The following is a 12,800-nucleotide window of genomic DNA, read 5'->3' on the forward strand; positions in this document are numbered from 1 at the left end:
TAAAGATCATTTTGAGATGAGCCGTAAACCCAAATAGAAACCCCAAATCATAAGGCCTCTAGAATAAAACAATCAACACTATTTTTTGCAGCCTGGAGTTAGGCAGACATTTCTTAAACACAATACAGAAAGCAATAACCATAAAAGACAAAATTGATACATTAGACTCATCAAAATTTAAAATACTTGCTCATCAAAAGACACCATTAAGTAAATGGATAGATAAGTTACAAAATGGGAGAAAATATTTTTAAAACAATATTTTTGACAAAGCATTTACTTTGAGAACATATAAATAACTCCTGCAACTCAATAACCAGAGGACAAACAACTTTATAAAAATGAGAAAAACTTTAATAGAAAAGCCTTCACAAGGAAAAACAAATAGTCCAAAACCCATGAATAAATCATTCAACATCATTAGTTCTTAGAAAAATGCAAACTAAAACCATCAGAAGGTACCAACACACACTCATTAGGATGGCAAAAAAACTCACAAAATCAAGCATTGGAGGAAGTGGAGCAGTCAGAACCCTCATACACTATGGCAGAAATGTAATACAGTACAACTACATTGCAAAACAGTTTGTTTCTTATTAAGTCAAACATACATCTACCTACAAACCAGCATTTTCACACGTAGGTATTCTCACAAAAAGATTGAAAACACGTGTCCACATAAAGATTTGTTCAAGAATGTTCGTAGCATATCTATTCATAATAGCAAAAAAACAAAAACAAAAAAGTGTAAGCAGCCCAGATACCTGTTTGAGAAGATATGGATATGCAAATTTGTATACATGATTGAAAGGAGTCCAACACGGCAATAAAAAGAAATATATTGTAGATACATGGAACAACATGGTATTATGTTGAGTAGGATGTCAGACATTAAAGAGTATACATGCTCTATGAGTCTAAAATGAAATTCTAGAACAAGCAAGACTATGGTGAAAAATTCAGAAGAGCGTTACCTCTGGGTGCAGAGATCGAGTGAGAGAATTTTCTGGGCTGACAAAAATGATCTATATCTTGATAGGTGCTATGGTCTGAATGTTGGTATCCTACCCTTCCACCCCCCCAATTTATAAGTTGAAATTTAATCCCCAGTGCATTAATATTAAGAGGTGGGACCCTTGGGAGGTAATTAGGTCATAAGAGAAAAGCCTTCATGAAGGGATCAGTGCCCTCATTAAAAAGGAGAGCTTCAGTCTTTTGAACGTTTTCTGCCCTGTGAAAACTCAGCAAGAAGCTCTATCTATGTATGAATCAGAGAGAGAGCCTTCATTGGACATTGATTCTGCTGGCACTGTGATCTAGGACTTCCCAGTCTCCGGAACTGAAGTGTGAGGAATGCATTTCCATTATTTATAAATTGCTCAATACAAGCTATGTTGTTACAGCAGCATGAACAAACTAAGATAATGGAGATGGTGGTTATACTAGTTTATGGATTTCAAAAAAACTTATTAAATTGTATACTGAGCCGGGCTCGGTGGCTCAGCCTGTAATCCTGTGCCTTTGGGAGGCTGAGGTGAGTGGATTGCCTGAGGCCACGGGTTCGAGACCCGCCTGGGCAGGCGAGACCTCATCTCCACAATAAATCAAAACATTAGCCGGGCGTGGTAGTACGCGCCTGTAATTCCAGCTACTTGGAAGGCTGAGGCGAAAGGATCCCCAGAGCCCAGCAGGTCGAGGCTGCCGTGGCTGGGAGCGGCCATTGCACTCCAGTCTGGGCGACAGAGTGAGACTCCAACTCAAAAAAAAAAAAAGAAAAGAAAAACCAAACAAACAAACAAAAAACTTGTATATTGAAGAGCTGTTCATTTTATTATATATTTTACTATATTTTAAATTGAAAAAAACAAAAAACATACTGAAAATAAAAACAGCTTCATAGAAAAAATATGTAAACACATGGCATAGACATGAAAATAAAAACTATCAATACAAGAAATAATATCAAAAAATTATATGTATAATTGAATCAAAATCCTTGACTCAGATATGTCACACTATATACCAATACATTTCTTTTATTTTTTGAGTTGGTGTCTCACTCTGTTGCCCAGGCTGGAGAGCAGTGGCATGCTCACAGCCACTGCAGCCTTGACCTGCAGGGCTCAGGTAATCCTTCCACCTCAGCCTTCCAAGTAGCTGGAACTACAGATGCATGCTACCATGCCCAGCTTATTTTTTAATTTATTGTAGAGATGAGGTCTCACCAAGTTGCCCAGGTTGGTCTCAAGTCTCTGAGTTCAGGCAATCCTCTTGCCTCGGCCTCGCAAAGTGCTAGGATTACAGGCTTGAGCCACCACACCTGGCCACCAAATACATTTCTAATTCTGTTTTCATGGAACACTAGGGTACTCTGAGCATGTAAGGTAGTGCATTAAGGAAATACAACATGGTGGCTTTGTCTCAAGTCAAAGAAATAAAAATAAGCAGACAGAAATTCTCAAATTTAGCAATTCCCTGCCATATGTTTAAAACAGAGGTACTTACTTTTAATAGCTTACCTGAAAATGCTAACAAGTATCACAGTGAAATAAGACTCAAATAAATATTAATGGGAATATTTTGAAGTATGATTTATTAAATCTATATCATGTATTTGATGATACTTTTGTATGATAAAGAGACTACATTCATGTTACAATGAATAGGGTTTTATTTTAAGCTTACAAAGTGTTTCTAATGTTAAAGTGTCATTAAACATAGTTATATTTTCTAACACTAACAAAGGGCATTAGAAACTTCAAAGCATTGCACAATGAGGACAAGTTTGAGATCCATTATTTTTGTCACTACTTAAGACAAAAGCATGATATTTATTGATTTTTATAGATGAAAATTTATTGAAGAAATTAGGACTTGAATTGAACCTTAAAGGTGAAATTTCTATGGGTGGTAAAAGACTAAGGAATTTCTAATTGAGACTTTGTAGCTTTGCCCATAAGAGCCCAGGCACACCTGTGAGGTTGACATTAGCTCAAATCCTGGCATTAGTATTTATTAGCTAAGCAACCCTGAGATGATTTTAAATCTCTATAATTCATACTTTCTTCGTCCACAAAATGAGAAAAGTACATATTTTTCAGGTTTGTCATGATAAGATAACATGTACATAATACCTGGTGTGTAAGTGATCAGAAATCAGTAGTTATTACAAACTTCAGTTTGTTGTAAACCAAACTATAGATATTATAAAGAAGCATTGAGGGATTCTTTGAGTGGACTAATTTTTTTTTTCAAAGAAATTTTTCTGGAAATTAAATGGAAATAAGGTTATTTTACATTGTATATATGGTGAGAGGAGTAATTTATAAAAGGCATTGAAAGTTAAGGTGAGGAATTGAATTTAGAGAAATATGTGCCAAAAGATAAACTTGAATATTATTTATGACAAAAGACCCCATACCATTTTAATTAGAGAAGTATGTATGTTTTCACAGTGTATTGTATTGGAACAAATTCTAGATATTCACAGATGTGTAGTCATTGTACTAAGATATTCAAGGAAACAATTTACTCCAATTATTTCTTGCTAATTTGCCCAAAAAATGACTAATTTTCCAACCTAGCACTTCCCAAGGGAGGTTTAACTTGGCTGCAAATTTCTTAATTTAGTCTATTATGCTGTTGACTGAATGCTCCTGGACTTTATTGTTAAAGGTGTTTGCAAGCAAACACCTTGCTGTGCAAAAGAAAATCCAGAGACAGTTGCCTAATATATTTTCACACACTTACCTATTATTTCAAGAAATAGCATCTGCTTCAATTATGCTAATAAAACCATTCTGTAACTCATAATGGAGCCTGGTTTGCTATTTCCTGCATATTGAAAATAAAAACATAGCAAATTATGCTAATTTTAAACAAATTTGTACCCAATGTCTCTCACTTATGAAAAAGAGCAACTCGCTAACTTGTTCAATGATACAGGCACTGTCTTTCTCACTTGGTCTCATCATTTTTCTAATGATTTTAGGCTAGGAAAAAGATTAGACTACTACCCAGAAAAATAGACATTAGGATATTGTTATATATAATGCACCTTAAATTGGTAAAATGACCCAAATTATCTATTTTATTAATAGAATGACCTACTTCTACATGACCAAACTGCTGCTTGACCTTGTTTTACATGTTTCAGATGGTCTTCTAATATCCTGTTTCCTTCACTTTTTTTTTTTTCTCCTAGACGTGTGACCATTGCAAAGCTTTGAAACCACTTTCCTTTACCTTGGAAAATAGATCAGAAATGACTCAGTGTACCAGCTCTATCAATGCTACAGTTAATATGCCCATGAAGGTCTTTTCAGTGAGCCATGCCAAGCATAAATCCAAAACCACAGATACCATCGCAGATTTCATATTCCGTATGCTGACTCTCTAATGGCCATTGGGAATAGCATGAAGATTATTATGCCAAAATAAATTTTCTCTCTCAGGGGAAGCTTGTCTGCATTTCATGCGGTAGGGCCCCGGGCCACCTTGTGTTCAATTCAGTTCAAATGCTAAGTCCTCAGCTCCAGTGAGATATTTGTCCCCAATAATTGGTTTTCTCAAGTTGCCAACACCCCAAGCCCTGTAGTCTCTTTGCTCACAATTACATTAAAATTGTGTTGTTGTACAAAGTCACCAACAGCCTTGAGAAAAATAAATTAGGGGAGAATTCTTGGGACTGAAGAATAGTGAGCCTTAGAGAGAAGAGTCCTAGATGGGTCCCTTACTGCCTCTGATTAAAACTAAAATCCATTAGAGGTGTGTGTGTGTGTGTGTGTGTGTGTGTGTGTGTGTGTGTGTGTGTGTGTGTGTGTGCGCACACCTGTCTATTTCTGCAAAGTCATCTCTATTATGATTCTCTTTTTCTCACACCACATTCCAGCCAAGTTGAACATCCCGGGCTTTTTCTAAAGTGTAGTGTTCTCTCTCAGGTCTATGCTTTTGTTCACACTACTCTCTCTTAGGGCTCTCTCTCCCACTACCCCACACTCATCCACATATTTACCTTCTCCCATTTCACTGAACCAGTTCTACCTATCCTCAGATCTCAGATTAGTTGCGTTATCTCCAATAATTATCCCTCAATGTCCCCAGATTCTCCATAATTGATATTTTTATGGATTTCCATAGCCTCTCTAATTCTCCAAGAATTAATAAATGAGGTCCTGGGGAGGAAAAATGAGAATACATAAAAATTAGTATATATCTACAGTAAATATAAAATAGAACTACTATATTCTAAGGTCCATTTATAATATTATAAATACAGAATGAATATGTTCTAGAGAAGTTAGATCAGGTCCACAGAGTTTAAACATTGAGGAATATCAAATAAAAATACAAATACCTGGCCTCTTTTACAAATATTTCTGGCTATATGCTTTGACATGCCAAAAATTGGCTGAGGCCGAGGAGTAGCTAACCCTTTTAAGAGGGTTGAGAGGATCTATGGGCTCCAGTTAATCACTCCTAGTCACTACCTGGCACACAATTACCTTATTAGCATTACCTACCGGATCTCAGTATGTATGTGAGCTTGCAACTAAACAGACCACAGTTGAGACTGCAAAGATATCTTCATATTTATGTTGATGACATGTAGCCAAAGATGAAACAGAGAAGAAAAAGGACTAGCATTAAGAGATTTTAAAAGCAGAAAACAAAGAGGAGGATGGGAAGGAGTATATATCTGTTTTTTTCTGTTTCAGTAGCTTTGGTTCAAACTAGTTTGTGTGTGGCATTGTCACAATCAGTCAGGAAATGAATGTGGAATGGTTAGAACCTTATTCTGCTTATTTAGGTAGCCTAGTATCTGGGTATGGGTGGAAACCAGACAACAGTGTCATAGAGTTAAATTTCCAATGCAAACCTATCAATCAAAGATGAGCTTCAGATGCCACAGTTTGATGCCTACTGGTCCTCAGTAAACACGTGAGCTTTCAACTAAATGGACCAAGGTTAAAATTGCAAAGATATCTCCATATTTAGGTTGCTAACATGAGACAAAAGATGAGACAAAGAAGAAAAAAGAGTGGTTCATTTAATCTCACACAAAAAGGAAGGCATGAACCCTGTGAGAAAATGCAAAAGGAATGGTCCACAAGGAAGCAATTCCTATTCTTCATCATAGACTATTGTTCTTTTCAACACCAGGGTATTCTCTAGGGCATGATCTCATCTCTGAAGACTAGTAAAAATATATTATTTCTAGTAAATGCAAATTTTTACTTTAGTATTATGAGAAAACAGGGACACTTTAGACCATAAAATAGGCACACTTTAGATCATTTTGTGCTTTAGGGAAAAAGACTTTTAAACATGTTCTGTCATCCAAAAAATAAATAGCTTAATAAAACTGCCCTAGAGAAGATGAAAAAGTTGTAATTGTAAGGATAAAATCTTCTGAAAAACTAAATTACCCACAAAATGCAATTATTGACTATAATGATTTGTTCTTCATAATACTTATAGAATCTCTAAAATAGCCCTTTCTATACAGGTGAACAAAGGTACTACCAGGTTGAATTAATTTCCTATTGCCATTGTAACAAATTATCAGAAACTTCATGACTTAAAACAACACACATTTATTATCTTGCAGTTCTGGAAGTCACAAGTCCTAAAATCAAGGTGTTTTCAGACCTGTGTTTCTTCTGGATGCCAGATAACAAAACTCTCTTCTTTTATTCAGCTTCTAGGGGTCACTTGCACATCTTAGTTCATGGCTCCTTCCCCCATCTTCAAAGTCAGTAGTGTAGCATCTTCAACTCTCTGTGGCTCTGAACCTCTTCTGTCCTCTTAAGGACACTTATGGTCACATTGGGCCCACCCAGATAATCCCAGATAATCTCTCATCTCAATGTTCTAAATTTAATCTCAGCTGAAAAATATCTTTTGCCATCTAACGTAACATATTCACAGATTCTGAGGATTAAAAAAGGGACTTCTTTGGAGAGCTATTATTCTGCCTTTACACATTGGTTGGAGGTGGCAGATACAACCATGGCTACCATGAAGATGATGAGAGTAAACAAAATACTCTCAAGGTATTAACAGCTCTCAAGGTTGTTTCAGACAAAATCCCATTATGTAAGAAGGAATATACTATTTTGTTATAATTTTATACCTTTAATCTACTAATGTATATTTGAAGTAACTGTTCTTAGAAGCATCTTTCTTTGAACCTTGCAGATGTGAGATAAAATTAAAATAATGAATGAACACTTTCTGAACATTACCTTAAACTTATTGAATAGCATAATATTATCAAATACATATTTTAAAAACGGATGCTTTACCTGACAAAATGTAGTAATTGTACTTAAGATGCTGTGTGGCTAAATGAAACTGTGGCATTGTAGTGTCTGATAACAGAAGGGGACCTTCAGATATAGTCAAGATTTGTTTTGTGCGTGTGTGTGTGTGTGTGTGTGTGTGTGTGTGTGTGTGTGTGTATTAACAATAATAATATTTGGTATGTGCCTACTATGTGCCAGGAACTTTTCTTAGCACTCTGAATGTCTTACCTTTTTAAGCCTCAAAATAAGCCTATGGGGTGACTTTTTTCCTTATTTTACAGATGAGGAAACAGACACAGAGAAATGATATACCACAAATTTCAAAACCTAGTAAGCAATTAGCCTGTGATTTGAACACAGGTGTTCTGCATTCAGAGTCAAAAATTAGAAAAGTCTAAACGTTTCTTTTATTTGTTTTAAGAAAATAAGTTTCAGGAAGGAGTTATAGAAAAAGTAGAATACATTGTGGAAAGTGCCTCTGTGCAGATCAAAAGAGTATACAGACCTGTACTAGTTTTCTTCCCATCAACTCACAAACCTAGAAACAAGCCTTATTACCTGGATTTGGAGTTGTTCTGCTTTGAAATTGATAAAGTTGGCCATGCACAGATTTAAAAATAAACAATACATACTATATCTACTATGAAACAAAGGGGAAGGAGAAATAATACTGGAAAGAACTTTACACACACACGCGAGCACATACACACACACACACACACATCAATGTTGACTGAAGGTCTCCCTCTGTCATCAGAGACTACAAGGTCATGGTGATGGTCTCATTTAGCCACATAGCATATGAAACCACAATCATTACCTTTTCTTGGGCAAAGGCTCCATTTTTTATATTACTTAAAATACATAAAGTATTTGATGAGATTATGTTGATCAAAGGGTTTAGACAATGTTTAGTGTTTATTCATTACTTTCATTTTATTCACATCCACAAGGTAAAAGAAAGATGATTCTAAGAACAGTCATAAAACATTTTTTAAAAAGAAAAAGTAAAACAAAACAAACATCTCATTGCTGAGAAAAAAAATCATCTAAAGAATGTATCCCACTAAAACATTTGCTTCAAGACCTCCCACTTACCTCCAAGATCCCATAGCCAAGACACCCCATATTTTACTGAAACAGAAAGTTAAACTCACCAAACTAAATGAGTGGGGAATGAGAGGTGACCAAGTTTCCGGGCTGAGACATAGCTCCTTGCCTTCGGCATAATTATCACAGAGCTTCTTTTATTTTATTTTATTTTATTTTTTTGAGTTGGAGTCTCACTCGTTCACGCAGACTGGAGTGCAGTGGCCGCTCCCGGCCACCGCAGCCTCACCTGCTGGGCTTCAGCGATCCTTCCACCTCAGCCTTCAGAATATCCAGAATTAACAGGCGTGTGCTACCACGCCCGGCTGATTTTTTGATTTATTGTAGAGGTGAGGTCTCGCTGCCTAGGTGGATCTCGAACCCGCAGACTCAGGCAATCCACTCACCTCAGCCTCCCAAAGGCGAGAGATTACAGGCTGAGCCACCGAGCCCAGCTCACAGAGCTTCTTTATCACTTTCCACACAAACCTTGCTACCTGATACTTTGTGTCCAAACCTTTGCCTTTTTAGTTTCCTGAAACAATTAGGAATCATTAAGTTTCCTGTATGATTGTTTCTTCAGACAACTTTTCATGATTAAAATTGATACTCTGGCTGTTGATAAATAGCTACATACTTTTCTGTTGAAAGCAAGGGACACACTCTCTCTCTCTAGAAGAAAATGGTTTTTGTTTGTTTGTTTGTGTTTTTTGGGTTGGAGTCTCACTGTCGCCCAGACTGGAGTGCAGTGGCCGCTCCCGGCCACCACAGCCTCGACCTGCTGGGCTCCAGCGATCCTTCCGCCTCAGCCTTCCAAGTAGCTGAAACTACAGGCACACGCTACCACGACTGGCTGATTTTTTTTTATTTATTGTAGAGATGAGGTCTCACCTGCCCAGGCGGGTCTCGAACCTGCAGGCTCAGGCAATCCACTCACCTCAGCCTCCCAAAGGCGCGGGATTACAGGTTGAGCTACCTAGCCCGGCTGAAGAAAATGTTTTAAGAGGGAAAACTCACCTCCAACAGATCCAAATTTCAATGACATAAAACTTACATTATCTAACAAAATCAATGTGAAAAACCATTATGCATTTCTTATGTTAAAGGATAGCATTTGAAGCCCAAAGATGTCCCAGTGGTTGTCTTGACCAACCCTTGCATTCTCTTATTGAGAAAATGGAGATTCAAGAGGGAGAATTGTTTGCAAGAGTTATTAGGGTAGTCTGTGTCAGTGCTGAAGTTAGAAGTCAGATGGCTGACAACTGGCCCATGCTCACACCTTAATCATAATGACAATTTAATAGCAATGTGAATAATAACCAATAGTTTTGAGTATTTTCTATATGCTAGACATTTCATGGGAATTAACTCATTTATATTCCCCACACCTCTTGGTGGTTAGATTTTATTGGCCTTTCTACTTTACAGGTGAAGGAACTATAGCTCAGAGTTAAACTTCACTAAGGCTGCATGTTTAGTAGATGGGAAAGCTTAGTACAGAAGCCAAACTGACCCTGTGAGCTGGGCTCTTAAATACTATGATGGGTATATAAACATCCTGAATAAAATGCAAAGAGATGCTTGTGCCTACACAACACACACAAACACACACACCTACAGAAATCATTAAGAATAAGTGACTCAGCCGGGCTCGGTGGCTCAGCATGTATCCCGCGCCTTTGGGAGGCTGAGGTGAGTGGATTGCCTGAGCCCACGGGTTCAAGACCCGACTGGGCAGCGAGACCTCATCGCTACAATAAATTTAAAAAAAATCAACCAGGCGTGGTAGCGCGCGCCCGTAATTCCGGCTACTCGGAAGGTGGAGGCAGAAGGATCACCGGAGCCCAGCAGGCAAGGCTGCAGTGGCCGGGAGCGGCCACTGCACTCCAGTCTGGGCGACCCAGTGAGACTCCAACTCAAAAAAAAAAAAAAAAAAAGAATAAGTGACTCAGTTACATTTTATCATTTTTATTTAAATATTTTAATTATCTTCCTTAGGGCATTCAGTTTTCTTCCTCTTAATTCTTATCTCCTTGTAGTTTCATCTCTATCCGACTAACAAGACTCTTTTACTGACAGGAACCACTATCTTTTTAATTAACATTGGTAGCAAACCAGATCACGACCCTAGCTGGTGACAGTTACGTTTTCTTTGCATCAGTGCATTTTTCATAGTAGTTTCATGCCTTTAAAAATCTCAGAATTGCTGCTTCAAGTTAACATGTTTAGTCTTAGTAGTTATGACAGTTATCAAATCCATGTCACTAGAATAAACCTCAGGAAGTTTTATAATTGATACACTACTATAAAGAGGAAAATCAAATGCTTTAGGGATAGATCCTGAATGACAAGAAAATTTACACACACACACAAAAAAATTCCGATTCAGAAGAAAATGTATACCTTAGTGCCCTATGTTTATGTCTTCTGAGTCATATTTACTAGAATTGGAAGGAGTCTACCATGAGACAGAGGCTTTATACAATCATTTATTTTTATTCTTCCAACAATATTACCAGGTAACTAATATTACCCACATTTCCCAGGTAATTGGGGGAAACAGAGGCTCAGAGAGATTAAATAATTTGCTAATTTAGATTTGATGAATCTAGATTTGAACCCAGATATTTTCTGACATTCATTCCAGTCTAACATACCATAGCCAGAAAGAAACACACTTCAGTATGAGTGTTGTATTCATGTCTGTTCAGAGCAAAGCACATGCTAGTGGTGTACCTCATATGGTATTTGTATAAATCGCACTACACCTACATCAGTTTCCAAAGAAACAGTTGAACTCCAGAAAGCTTAATAGGTTGGTAGAGGTAGAGAGGAGGTGAAGGGAGTCATGAGTAGAATACCAAAAAGCCTTTAATCTAAAGCAATTTCACATATAAGCCTCAGACAAAGCTAAAAGCATCTTTAATCTTAACGGTACTTACAAAAGGTCATTTTTAAGACGATCATTTCAGTTTGTCAGTTTCCTGTTTGTGAGGACCTCAGAAACAGGAATTCATCCATGGTGACCATGACAACAAACCTTCTCCCCACTGAGGCTTTCCTCTGCCTCTGCTCAGTAGGTGCCAGAGACAGTAGAAAGGAGACGTAGGTTCACTGTATATGTTTCCAAAAGGCACTCTTTCAGAATAGCATCGGCCTGCATTTGTAAGGACTATATGAATTGCCTATTACAGACTTTTTAAGTAAGTCATCCTTGAGGTTTAAAAGATCCAGATCACTTACATCTTTATGGCAAAGGAATTCCAAATAACAAGTCATTCGTTTCAAAGGTCATCATAAAGCTAAGTATGAATTTGTATTTGCTTAGTATAAAATTATAAGTATAAACTAAGTATAAAATTACATTAGTTTAAGAAAAACAATTTAATTCACATAAGGTGTTTTCATATAGAGAGTTTTGTCCTTTGGGTATGTACATCTGTAGTTATAAATGCGTAAATTACAAAGATTATTATCTCCTAAATTAAGTCCATCTTCCAGAACCATGAAAAGAATCTTCATGAAGGCAAGTATGCCTTGTTCATAGCTAGGTCAAGGTAGAACTGTTTGGCCCTCTTTAATTCCAATCATTTGCTTGACTCTCCTTCAGTGTGAACATTTATATTCTCCACCTCCACCCACCCTCTCAGTTTAGAATGAGAATAGTAAAGGTTCCTCTTACTTTGAAGTGGAGATCATACCCACTGCTACATGCAGCTCCAGCTCCATGTGGACATGTTTTTCTATGACTGCCCCCAAGCCCCACCCTTCAAACCTGAGCTCTTTTTTTTCCTTTCTTTTTTTTTTTTTTAATGTCCAGAAGAGGAATTTTAAAAGTACATATGAGCTATTGAAATATACATTTGTCAGCCAGGCTCGGTGGCTCAGCCTGTAATCCCATGCCTTGGGAGGCTGAGGTGAGTGAATTGCCTGAGCCCGTGGGTTCAAGACCCACTTGGGCAACTTGATGAGACCTCATCTCAACAATAAATAAAAAAACTAGCTGGGTGTGGTAGCACGCGCCTGTAGTTCCAGCTACTTGGAAGGCTGAGGCGGAAGGATTGCCAGAGCCCAGCAGGTTGAGGCTGTGGTGGCCAGGAGCGGCCACTGCACTCCAGTCTGGGCGACGGAGTGAGACTCCAACTCAAAAAAAAAGAAAAAGAAAAAGAAAAAGAAATATACATTTGTCACAACAATTCCATTCTCGAAATTTCTCCTAAGAAAATATGCAGTGATTAATATATTCAAAGGCTTAATTACAAGGCTGTTCCTTGGAGGATTATTTTTAAAGTCCAGCAATAGGGAATTGTTTGATCACTCAAAATGAGGTTGTAGATGATGACAGCATAATGGCAATGAAACCACAGATTAAACAGTAAACTTGATCACATTTTTGTGAATGTT

The sequence above is a fragment of the Carlito syrichta genome, unplaced genomic scaffold (assembly GCF_000164805.1).
Source record: "Carlito syrichta isolate Samal-C Ts95f unplaced genomic scaffold, Tarsius_syrichta-2.0.1 Scaffold303749, whole genome shotgun sequence".
NCBI lineage: Eukaryota > Metazoa > Chordata > Mammalia > Primates > Tarsiidae > Carlito > Carlito syrichta.